Source organism: Balaenoptera physalus, assembly GCF_965194825.1.
Source record: "Balaenoptera physalus genome assembly, chromosome: X".
Taxonomy (NCBI): Eukaryota; Metazoa; Chordata; class Mammalia; order Artiodactyla; family Balaenopteridae; genus Balaenoptera; species Balaenoptera physalus.
The window spans coordinates 769904-782025 of NC_138903.1; positions in this window are offsets into that span (position 1 = coordinate 769904).

Here is a 12122-nt window from a genome sequence, read left to right on the forward strand (position 1 = left end):
CTAGTATCAAAAAAAATTTTTTTTAACACTAAAGAAAAGATGCCATTTAGGAGACCATAAAATCTAGGAGCTTAGAAAAATTCCAACCAAAGATGTAAAACACTTCTGATCGGAAAAATTTCCAAAACGTTACTGAAAATGGAATCGGGTGATAACACATCGTACTTAGGTTACCAACCGGGGTTCTTGGCCACCTCAATCAACAGAAATTGATCAGAGGGCAGACAAAAATTTCAGGCCAGGCTTTATTTGGGCCCCTGACGCAGCAGGGTGAGCGCGAGGGCGGCGAGCTGGTTCCTTATACGGGGGGAGGGTAGGGGTGGGTCCAGGGGTTGGGCTGGAGGGGAGGCTTAGGTGGTCTGCCCACCCGTTAGGTGGTGTTGAGTGCAGGGGGCATGCCCAGGACCCTGCTTTCGCTCCACGGTCTTCAAAAGTGGCAACTGGGTTTTTTGGTCTCTTTGTATCTTTTAGGGCCAGAATTTGTCCCGACTGCGCATGCACGCAGTTATTTTTGGTCCCATAGAGTTTCTTTGTATTTTGTTGTGTCCAGGTGCAAGCATCGCCGCCCTGCAGCAAAGAGTCCCAGGTCCCAGCAGAGGGTCCCAGGTCCCAGCCTGTCTCCCTTACAGGTTAAGATGCTCTGTATTTTCAAGAGACTGATTGTCTGCCCAGCATCATCTGGAGATCCCACCCAAGTCCAATTAGAATTTCAACAAGTTTTTTTTCCGTTGTTATTGACAAGCTGTTTATAAAGGGTGTGTGGGAATTCAAAAGGGCTCAGATTCGCCAAATAGAGGGGATGGGGGGGAAGACGGAGAGAAAACCAAGAAACACACAGTGTATCAGCCAGCCAGATGCCACGTTTATTAATCAAGCTGCAAAATTAAGTCAACCGGCCACGGGGCAGGGTCTGGAATGAACCCCGCAGACCCCAAGAGAGTCCAGGACGGGGTCCTGGGTTACAGACCTTATGTGACAGCAGGGGGCGCTGTAGACACGTCAGGACCGGCTGCCTCGGAATAGCTAAAAATGCGTCCTTCACTCCCACCTGACTCAGAATCTCCATCCAGGTGGATTATAAACCTCGGTGTGAATATTAAACCGTAGAGCGCTCAGAAACTCAGATTGGAGGGCTGATGCACCACCTCGGGGAAGGGGGATTTGTTTATACGAAAGTGTGAAAAGGACAAAATAAGCAGGAAAAGACTCATCAATCGAGTTCTACCAGCCAGAGGGCTGCAGGCACCCCAGGGAGGTAGGGTGAAAACTCATTTCCTGCTGGCTTTTTCCCCAAGGCCCTTCCAGACGTCTCCATTGTGTTTCTAATGTATTTCTTGCTTATGCTGTGAATTGCACCCTCCTAGAATTCTCCAGGTGTGGGCGTGTTTATTTTTATTTTCTTGGAGCATCGTTTTATTTTTTTAAATGCTATCCTGTCATTGTAGTATTGGCAGAATTATTTTCACTGTATTTGGCGGATTATTTGGCATGGTGTCAGGACACATGCCCCTTGTGCCTGTCACAGAAATGTGCTGATTTAGAGCTTGATCCTGGCCCACGCCCCCACCCCTTGCCCCAGGCGCCATCGGCAGGCGACCCTGCCTTGCTGCGCAGGAGAAAACAGGGTTCCACAGAAAGGTCCGTTGATTTTCACATCTGTGTGGCCAGACCCATTAAGCATAAAGATAACTAAACACATATTTTGCTTAATCGTTGGCTTGAGTTTCTCGCCTCTTTTTTGTGTCCTTTCACTCCGTGGAGACTCAGAGTTCGCCTGAAAATTAGTTTAAGCTGAAGACATTTGAGATTCAACAGATGCCGGGAAGAAAAAACAACAACTTTCTAGAGCTTCCCTTCTCTGACCCAGAGGGGCAACTGCTAGGAAATAAGGCTCCATAAATTCCTCTTCAAGGTGGATCTACTCCCAGAATTCAGAACACCAGAAAACCTCCCCTCCTCCCCAAAAAAACTAAAACTTAAAAACCTCCCCCCAAATCCCTTCTCCAGGGGAGTTTTTGTCCCCAGAAGGAGATGGAAAAATCACTCATACCCATACAAACATCATCACAAACTTTCTTATCTCCTGTTTGTGCTCGGAAAACCCACTTCTCTTTCCAAAAAGTTACTTGTTTTCCCCTCAGTGCTTTTCTGGCCAGCCTCCCTTTCACCTTGAAGCCACAGAATTCTAACAATCCTTTCCGGTTACTCAGAACATGCCACCCCCAAGTATGCCGCTTTAGCCTGTGGATGATTTGGACCTAAAAGCCACACAGAACCAGTAGACTCCAGATAAGTAAGGAGATTTCCACGTATAAAGGAAATGCTCATTTGTAAAGATGTATGTCTCTCCCATACCTGGAAAAAGAGGCCGCTTAAGAACTCTTATCAATAGAGAAGGTTCCACTTAATCTACATAACAAGTCCTGATAAATACCCTCTTTCACCATAGTTTCCTAGGCAGCTCCCCATAATTTGCCTTCTCCCCCCAGAACCCTCAAATCTGTTTTCCTTTGTTTAGCTTAAAAAAGGTATATATAACCACCCCTTGGAATTACTTGCCTCTGGGTACCCCCAAGTGTAACCGAGATGCTGTGCTAATAAACTTCAGTTTTTCTCCTGATAATCTGTCTGTGGCCAATCTCAGTTATAAGGCCCCACCCAGAGAACCTAAAATGAGTACAGGAAAAATTTGTTTTTTCCTCTGTACACTCACCACTGAATTCTCCTCTAAGTATGCACATTGCATGCATAAATCACCTCTGGTGTTTTGTCCCTTCTTGTTAATCTGTCTTTTGTTGGTTTAATTCACAGGTCCCAGGCACTGAACCTAAAAGGGTAGGGGGAAAATGTTTTTCCCCTACAGTTCAAACCTCACTGTGGAACGATCATTATATAAAGATTCCTCTTAAGAACCATTTGGAAGCAGAGAATTCTGCAGTCGTCCAGTCCTTAGACCAGATTCTGGGGTCTTGTTCCCAACACTTCATCTGTTCTATGTGCCCAGTTGGCTTGGGGTGTGATTGACATGCTAAGAATGTACCCAGGGCAGCAGGAGGGTCCATAATGGGGACCTTGTTGGAATCAGGACAGGTTATCAAAGCCTATAAATATTCGGAGAGGGGAGCCTGGATTCCAGGGGCCCTGATGTGGCCATATTTTTGTCCCTTTATCACTCACCAGGAACCAGTGGCTGACGTGGCTGGGTGGGCCTCGTCCAATCAGTTGAAAGCCTGAATAGAACAAAAGCATGAACTCCCCTGAGCCAGAAGGAGGTGCCCAGGAAGAAATTTAACAAACGGCATACAAATCCTTTATTGAGAAAATTACCTGTTTCTACAGAAGATCTACGCAAATGGAAAGATATACCATATCCAAGGATGAGGAAGTTTATAGATTCATTGAATGAGTTTCTAGTTAAGTCCAGGTGGAGTTTCTCAGTGACTTGGAAAGATGACCCTGAAACTCATACAAAAGAAAAAAGGATTTTTTTTTTTAATTATTATTTATTTTTGGCTGTTTTGGGTCTTCGTTGCTGTGCACAGGCTTTCTCTAGTTGCAGAGAGCAGGCGCTACTCTTTGTTGTGGTGCGCGGGCTTCTCATTGCGGTGGCTTCTCTTGTTGCAGAGCACGGGCTCTCGGCGCGCGGGCTTCAGTAGTTGTGGCACACGGGCTCTAGAGCACAGGCTCAGTAGTTGTGGCGCACGGGCTTAGTTGCTCCGCGGCATGTGGGATCTTCCCAGACCAGGGCTCGAACCCGTGTCCCCTGCATTGGCAGGCGGATTCTTAACCACTGTGCCACCAGGGAAGCCCAGAAAAAAGGATTAAGACATTTTTAAGAAGAAAAAAATGGGGAGAGATAGAGGAGTACCTTCCTGAACATCAAGATTAGGGTTATGAATAGGCAAACAGCTATATTCTTATGTTCTTTCCATAAGAACAGAAACACCTTCTTATGTAAACGGAAACTCTGTTTATGGCAGAGACGGCCACATAGTGGGGAAAGGATGGGTGCATCAGTAGAAGGTGGTAGACAATGGGCCACCCATAAAGAAAAATAAAATTAAATCTCTGTGATAGGCGTTAATCTTGGTCCCTAGATCCTTCTCGCCCTGATGCCACACCCATGAATATGTTCCATTGCTTGTCAGAAATCTTTGCAGAGGTAAATGAGATTCCTACTCAGTTGTGTTTAAGATAAATGACCCTGTGCTATATAATCACAAAAGCCCTTCAAAGAAGAAGAGGCAGGTAGAGCGATTCAAAGCATGAGAAGGAATAAATTCTGCCAGGATGCTGAATGACCTTGGAAGTGGATTCTTACCTAGTTGCTTCCAGAGAGAAACGCAGTCCTGCCAACACCTTGATTTCAGCTGTGGAAACAGATCCTAAGCAGAAAACCCAGCTCAGAAATGTGCTTGTGCACACCCAGAAATGTGAGATACAACGTCTATGTTTTGGTGTCCCCATGTTCGTCATAATGTGTCATAATGTGTTATGCAACATAGCTACCTAAAACAATCCCTAACTCAGAATTTACATGCAAACCTATCCAGATGGAATAAACACAGACTTACAAATAGGAAATTATTACAACTTCTGGGGGGAAATAGGAAGCTCTCTTTATGGCATCAGGATAGGAAATGACTGTTTAAACAAGACAGCAATGTGGAGTCTACAAAAATGATACAGATGAATTTATTTGCAAAGCAGAAATAGAGACACAGATGTAGAGAATGGACGTATGGATACCAGGGGGGGAAATGGGGCTGGGATGAAGTGGGAGATTGGGATTCACACATATAGACTATTATACTACGTATAAAGTAGATAACTAATGAGAACAAACTGTATAGCACGGGGAACTCTACTCAATGCTCTGGGGTGACCTAAATGGGAAGGAAATCCAAAAAAGAGGGGATATCTATATATATATATATAGCTGATTCACTTTGTGGTACAGCAGAAACCAACACAGCATGGTAAAGCAACTATACTACAATAAAAATTAATAAAAAATAAATAGATAAAAATGAACAAGACAGCAGACGTTCACCCTAGAAACCAAAAGTGTTGTAAGCATCCAGGTGAGTGAGTCAGTAAAAATATTCTGTTACACGTGAACCAGCAAAGGGATTTCCACGTAGGTCATCGGTCATCAGCCTTCGGATTTTATGTTTGAAGGAATCCAGAGAAGTCTGTAACCGGCCAGAATTCCTAAGACCTGGGTGAGCCCGAGATATCTAATGACCGTAGTTGTATGAGAAACACCATCTTCCGAGGGGACGCTTATGACCCTTTTTCTCCAAGGGGTTTCAGATGCAAACTTATGGACGCGAATGATGCACACGTCAAAACGTCCCTCACTTCTGCTGAAAGGAGCTTCCCGAATCCCACATTTCCAGCAGGATAGGTGGGGACCACCCAGATGTGAGAATCGGGAGTGGGGGGTGGGGGAGTGGAAGAAAATCGAAACGTTCACTCTTTACCAAGTTCTGGGGCTTGTTATAAAATTTAACTATTTGCAAGAATGCCTGCGCTATGATCTGGGGGTTTTAGAACGTGAATATGTGAGCATGTGTGTCTTAAATTGATTTTGCATCGACGAGCTTGGTAAAAAATGTGATTTTGACTTAACACTGGGAGCCTCTGAATTCATGAAGCTCAACACCTCTTAAATTCATGGGTTTTCTTGGCAGGCGTGCAGAGCCTGCCTGTGGAGCCTTCAAATATGCCTCTTAGGGATTTTTTTTAATTGAAGAAAATGTGAAAATGTAGTAAGCGGTGATGTTAACAAAACATAGACATTTTTACGATGTATTTTTCCAAAATAACCAGAGGCCCCTTGCTAGTCCTGGCAGATGTCTGGAATTTTTTTTGTTGTTTTTCTATTAAAAACCAAATTGTTTGCCCTGTATCACAGAAGCACCCACAGAGAGCATCTGACACTCCTCGCTTCATGGGTGATAGGATACAAGAGATTCTGCTTCCAAATGCAGACAGAACGTTTCATTAAAATGAGGACTGATTTGTCCTGTGGGATTTCTGAGCGTGTGTTTTCACGGCTAAATTCTGAACACACATAAAACAACGATAATTCAAGCATGGGGTGTGTACTTCGTGAAACTGCTTTCTGTGGATTCTGGGCTTAAGCTAATGAATGGATTTAATGAGGGTGATGGGAATCTTGTTTCTTGCTGTCGGACAATGGATTTCGCACATGGAGAGATGGGACTTGGAATGAATGCAGGCCTGTTCTCGGTGGGTGAGTCTCCTGGGGCCGCTGTAACCAAGTACCCCAAACGGGGGGCTTCAACCAGGAACTCCATCCTCCCCCATCCTGGAGACCAGACGTCTGAGGTCAAGGTGTCCCAGGGCCGCGCTCCCTCCAGAGGCTCCAGGGGAGGGTCCTTCCTGCCTCTTCCAGCTTCTGGGGGCTCCAGGCGTCCCTGGGCTCGTGGCCGCGTCCCTCCCGTCTCTGCCTCTGTCTTCCCGGGTCTTCTCCTCTGTGTCCTCATGTGGTCTTCCGTCCGTGTGTATCTATGTCATAGTGGAAGATATGGGCCTTCTGCATGGAAAGATTCAGGTAACCATTGTGGACAAAGAATGTCACCTGCCATTTCAGTGAACAAATGACGTTTCGGCCACCAAGCCCTCAGCTACTGCAGCTGCCCCGACGGTGCCCCCTGAGGGGACTCAGGATGGAGAAAAACAGGATCCTGGCCCTAGAGAGTTAAGATACCTATCAGAGGAATGATTTCAATGAGCCCAGACTCTTGCATCTTCCCATACATGGAAAAGCGCTACACTCATTTACTTGAGATGTCTGGCTTTCTTTAATTAGGAGTAATCTTTTGATGTTCGGCCACCTGGGGGGTTTTTTGGTTTGCTTTTTTGTAAAACTCCTATATATCCAGGCTCCTCCCTGACCTCTTTGAAACAGTCCCTCAGAGCCATCTGGAAAGCCGTATCCCAGGCTTGAGTCCTCAGGAATAACCCCGACTAAAACATAACTCTCAACTTTTAGGTTGTGTTTTTTTCCCTTGGACAGAATCATTCACAACTTCTTCCCGTGAGTTTAGGGATCTGTGTCCCTGAGGCTCGTCATGACCACTGGTGGGCTGGCGTCAGCTGGCACCTTTATCTGGGGGAGCTGAGAGGAGGGACATTTGCCGGGGTTCTTGTCTGCGACCTCAGGGAGCCCACAGTCCTGAGATGCCCGACCCCTCTGTGGGGTGCAGGTGGCCAGTGGGCAGACGGAGCCCAGAGCAGCCTCTGCGGTGGCCCAGAAGCACCGGGGAAAGTAGACACGGTCCCTTCATCCCACAGGGGGGCGCAGACCCCAGCAGGGGGAGATGGATGCCCAGCGCGTGGTGCAGGGCGGGGCCACAGCAGCAGTGCCCCGCGGCCACAGACAGGACTGCCACGCGGCCACAGCCACAGACAGGACTGCCGCGCGGCCACGGCCGCAGGTGTCCCCGTGGAAGGGCAGCCACAGCCAGGACCAGGTGCAACCGTGGACAGGCCCACGGATGCCAGTGTGGAAACCCACAGGAGACCACACTCCTGTCTGCCGGACCAGGAGGCCCCGAAACCCCAGCCAGGGAGCTTTGTCACCTGCCCTGTGCAAAGGAGCAAGAAAGAAACACCCGTGGGATCTTCCCCAGTGAACCCCCAAAACTGTACCTACTCAGAACTGAATAGGACACACTGTTTTTTTAAATTGAACTATAGTTGATTTACAATGTGTTAGGTTCAGGGGTACAGCATAGTGATTCAGTGACACTGTTTCCACATTCTTTTCCATTATACGTTGTTACAAGATACTGAGTATATTTCGCTGTGCTATACAGTAGGACCTTGTTGTGTGTCTAGTTTATATATAGTAGTATCTATCTGTTATTCCCAAACTCCTAATTTATCCCTTCCCCCCTTCCCCTTTTGGTAAGCCTAAATTTGTTTTCTATGTCTCTGGGTGGGTCTATTTCTGTTCTTTAAAAAAATGATACAAAATGACGCACTATTGTATTTCTGCCCTCCTGGGAAAGGCAACGCATGAGATACATTTGTGCTGCGGAGAAGGAAACGTCTCACACTTCGCTCAGAGTGTGGGCGGAGGTTTCCCCATCCCCTGTAAGTGGAGGATGGAGGTGTCATTCTCTGAGCCTCCCCCCGAGAAAACACTTGTTTCTGTGCTCACAACGCTTCTCACACCAGGGGGGTGTGGCTTCCACACGGCGAGTTTCTCCGATTCATTGTGGACAGCGGGCGGTGTCCCAGCATCCTTGGTGACCCTGAGTTCCCCGGGGTTAGCGCAGACCCCTCAGGGTCAGGGATCAGCCCCGCAAGACCGGCCACACTTCAGCCAAATGTTAGGGACGCACAGGGTAAGTTATGGGGTGAAAGGGCTCCCCTGCCCTCTCCAAGGGCACATCTCCCTCCCAGCACCTCCGTGAGTTCACCAGCCGGAAGCTCTCCAAACCCCATCGTTGAGGGTTTTACGGAGGGTCCACGGTGGATTAAATCACTGAGCAGGGCTGATTAATTCAATCTCCGGCCCCTGTCCCCTCCCCGGAGGTCAGAGGGTGGGGCTGAAATTCCAACCCTCTAACCGCAGGGTTGGTTCCCCTGGCAACCAGCCCCATCCTGAAGGCATCCAGGGGCCCCTGTTGAGTTGAAAAGGACTTATTATGAATAACAAAAAAGTGTTTCTCCCCCCCCATCCCCCCCCCACCCCTCCCCGTCCCTCAGGACATCCCGAGGGTTTTAGGAGCTCTGTGACAGGAACCAGGGCAGAGAACATATATTTCTTTTCTTTTCTTTTTCTTCCAGGCATTTCACACACCTCTCACCCCCTGCCTCTGGCAATCATCAATCTGTTCTCTGTATCTGTGAATTTGTTGGGGTTTTTCTGTTTGTTTTAGGTTACACATGTAAGTGATAACGTGCAGTATTTGTCTTTCTCTGTCTGACTTACTTCACTCAGTATGATCATCTCTAGGTCCGTCCATGTTGCTGCAAATGGCTTTATTTCATTCTTTTTGTGGTTGAGTAATATTCCATTATATATATATAGAGAGAGAGAGATGATAGAGATAGATACAGATGATAAATGATAGGTAGACAGATGATAGATAGGTAGGTAGATAGATGATAGATGATAGACATAGATGATAAATGATAGATGATAGGTAGGTAGGTAGATAGATGATAGACGATAGATGATAGGTAGACGATAGTATAGATAGATATAGATGATAAATAAAAGATAGGTAGATAGATGATAGATATAGATGATAAATGATGGATAGGTAGATAGATAGATAAATGATGTAGATAGATATAGATGATAAATGATGGATAGGTAGATAGATGATAGGTAGGTAGGTAGACAGATGATAGACGATAGATGATAGATGATATAGATAGATATAGATGATAAATGATAGATAGGTAGATAGATAAATGATATAGATAGATATAGATAAATAAATGATAGGTAGACAGATGATAGATAGATAGATAGATATCGCTTTCTCTTTACCCCTTCCTCTGTCGATGGACACTTAGGCTGTTTATGTATCTCGGCTATTGTAAATAGAGCTGCTATAAACATGGAGATGCAGACGTCTCTTCGAGATCCTGACTATTTATTCTTTACATAAAAGCCCAGAAGAGTGGGATTGCTGGACCGTCCAGTATATTTCATATTTTATCACCACGTAACATCATTTTCTAGATTCTTTCCATCATGACTGCCGAAGCCCCGCTTATCCCGCCTCGACTGTTAAAGCCACACTGTCATCCAGTGGAAACTGGCGTTCTTTCATCCAAATCCAAGGCTGTTTTCCGATCACCAAAATGAAGAGGGGAAAATGTCATTAAGACATGTCGACAGGGATAGCAGGACATTCGAAGGCAAGAGAAAAGAAGTTTTTTTAAAAATACCCATCACCTCGAGTGCACGTATAATACGTTGATTTTGGTACAAGCCATTGCAGCTCCCAAGCCTGTGCTGGAGAATCCCAGGGCCTTTCTGTAAAAGGGATTCCTGACACTTCTGTGCATTTTTTCTTTTGGGTGACTGCACAGATAAGACTTCTTGAACCTGGAGACAAGAGAAGTGGGGTTTTCTTCTGGTTTTCCAGTGGTTGCAATGAAATCCCACCCAGACCTTGGTGCTGAGCCTATGGTCCCCTCTTAGGAGACCAGGCAGTGTCTAGCCTGGAGGGCCTGGCAGTCTGTCTGTCTCAAGGCTCCACTGCTCGCCCAGAGGGAGGAGTGGAGGACACTGGTCTGAATTTTTGCCGTATCAGGTAGACAGAGAGGGTTTCCTGGGCCAGCGGGGTCAGGCCAAGGATGAGGAGGGGGAGGTGGACCCACAGGCTGACCTTGTTAGATAGTTGCAGCTGGAATTGTGTCTCCCCCCAGAGTCCTATGTTGAAGCCCTAAACCCCAGGACTTCAGAATTGGCTGTGTTCAGAGATAAGGTCTTTAAAGAAGTGATGAAGGTACAATGAGGTCACTAGGGTGGGTCCTGATCCCATAGGACTGGTGTCCTTATAAGAAGAGGAGATCAGGACACAGACACACACAGAGGGACGACCACGTGAGGGCACAGGGAGAAGACAGCCGTCTACACGTTCAGGAGAGAGGCCTCGGGAGGGACCAGCCCTGCTGACCCTTGGATCTCAGACTCCAGCCTCCGGGACAGGGAGACATAAATGTCTGTTGTTTAAGCCCGACCCCCCTGCCCCAGTCTGGGTTACTTGTTACAGCAGCCCTAGCTGACGAATACAACATCTGTCCACCTCAGTGATGATTCTGGAGCCAACTTGTTTCCTGAATCACAGCTAAAATCCACATGCAGGCAACTCTCAGGAATATCTAATGCTTACCCCGTTGATGGGACTAGAGTCTGGAAATCTCCACGCACTTCCCCCAGAAAAGCCTGGTCTGAAGCAGAGGGCATTGTGCCCACCTGGGACATACAGTCAGGGGATTCCAGATGACCACACATCTCGGCTCTGTGACCCCAGGGGAGGATCGTCTGCAGCCTCAGGTCCCCGGGAGACGGAGGGCTGCTTCCCTGGGCAGTGCCGGCCCCTTGCTCCCGAGGAGGGGGCTTAAGCGTCCAAGCAGCACAGACTAGCCCTCCTCTGTCTTCCAGGATTCAGTGGGCATCTTGCTGTACAGCCCCCTTCTGAGTGCAGTGCACACACCGGCCATGTCAGCTCCCCTCCAACCACCCCTGGGGGGGCTTGTAGAAACGCAGCTGCTCTGACCCCAGAGGCACCTGCTGAATCAGAACCTCTGGGCAGGGGGACACAAGCCTTCCCGGGGCACTCCAGTGTGTGAGACCCCCTCTTTTCACCCCAGTGAGTGAGGAGAAGGGAAACACTGCATGATTCCCAACTCGAGGGAAGAAACATGGACCAGGACACGAGGGGTTCAACGGTGGAGACACAATTAAAACCTCCAGGGTGGGGCTCCCCTGGTGGCTCAGTGGTTAAGAATCCGCCTGCCAATGCAGGGGACACGGGTTCGAGCCCTGGTCCGGGAAGATCCCACAGGCCGCGGAGCAACTAAGCCCGTGCGCCACAACTACTGAGCCTGCGCTCTAGAGCCCGCGAGCCACAACGACTGAGCCCATGTGCCACAACTGCTGAAGCCCGTGAGCCTAGAGGCTGTGCTCCGCAACAAGAGAAGCCACCGCGATGAGAAGCCCACGCACCGCAATGAAGAGTAGCCCCCGCTCACCGCAACTAGAGAAAACCTGCACACAGCAGCAAAGACCCAACACAGCCAAACATAAATAAATTAATTACTTAAAATAAATAAATAAATAAAAGCCTCTCGCAGCCCAGAAACAAGGTCCCAGGTCCAGGCGTGCAGTCCACCCTGAAATCTTCCTCAGGGAAAGGTGACTTCTGGGGTTCCTGCTCTCCCACTTCCAAGCCCCGCACCACAGCTCTGACCCAGGAATGACCTTCCCAGACGGGAACAATCACATAACGCCCACCTCCCGGCTTCCAGGGAAGAGAGTGGCCTTACCGCAGCTGGAAACCTCGCCCCAAATTGCAACACCTACATCCTACAGAGAGGAGACAATTAGCAATGTTGTC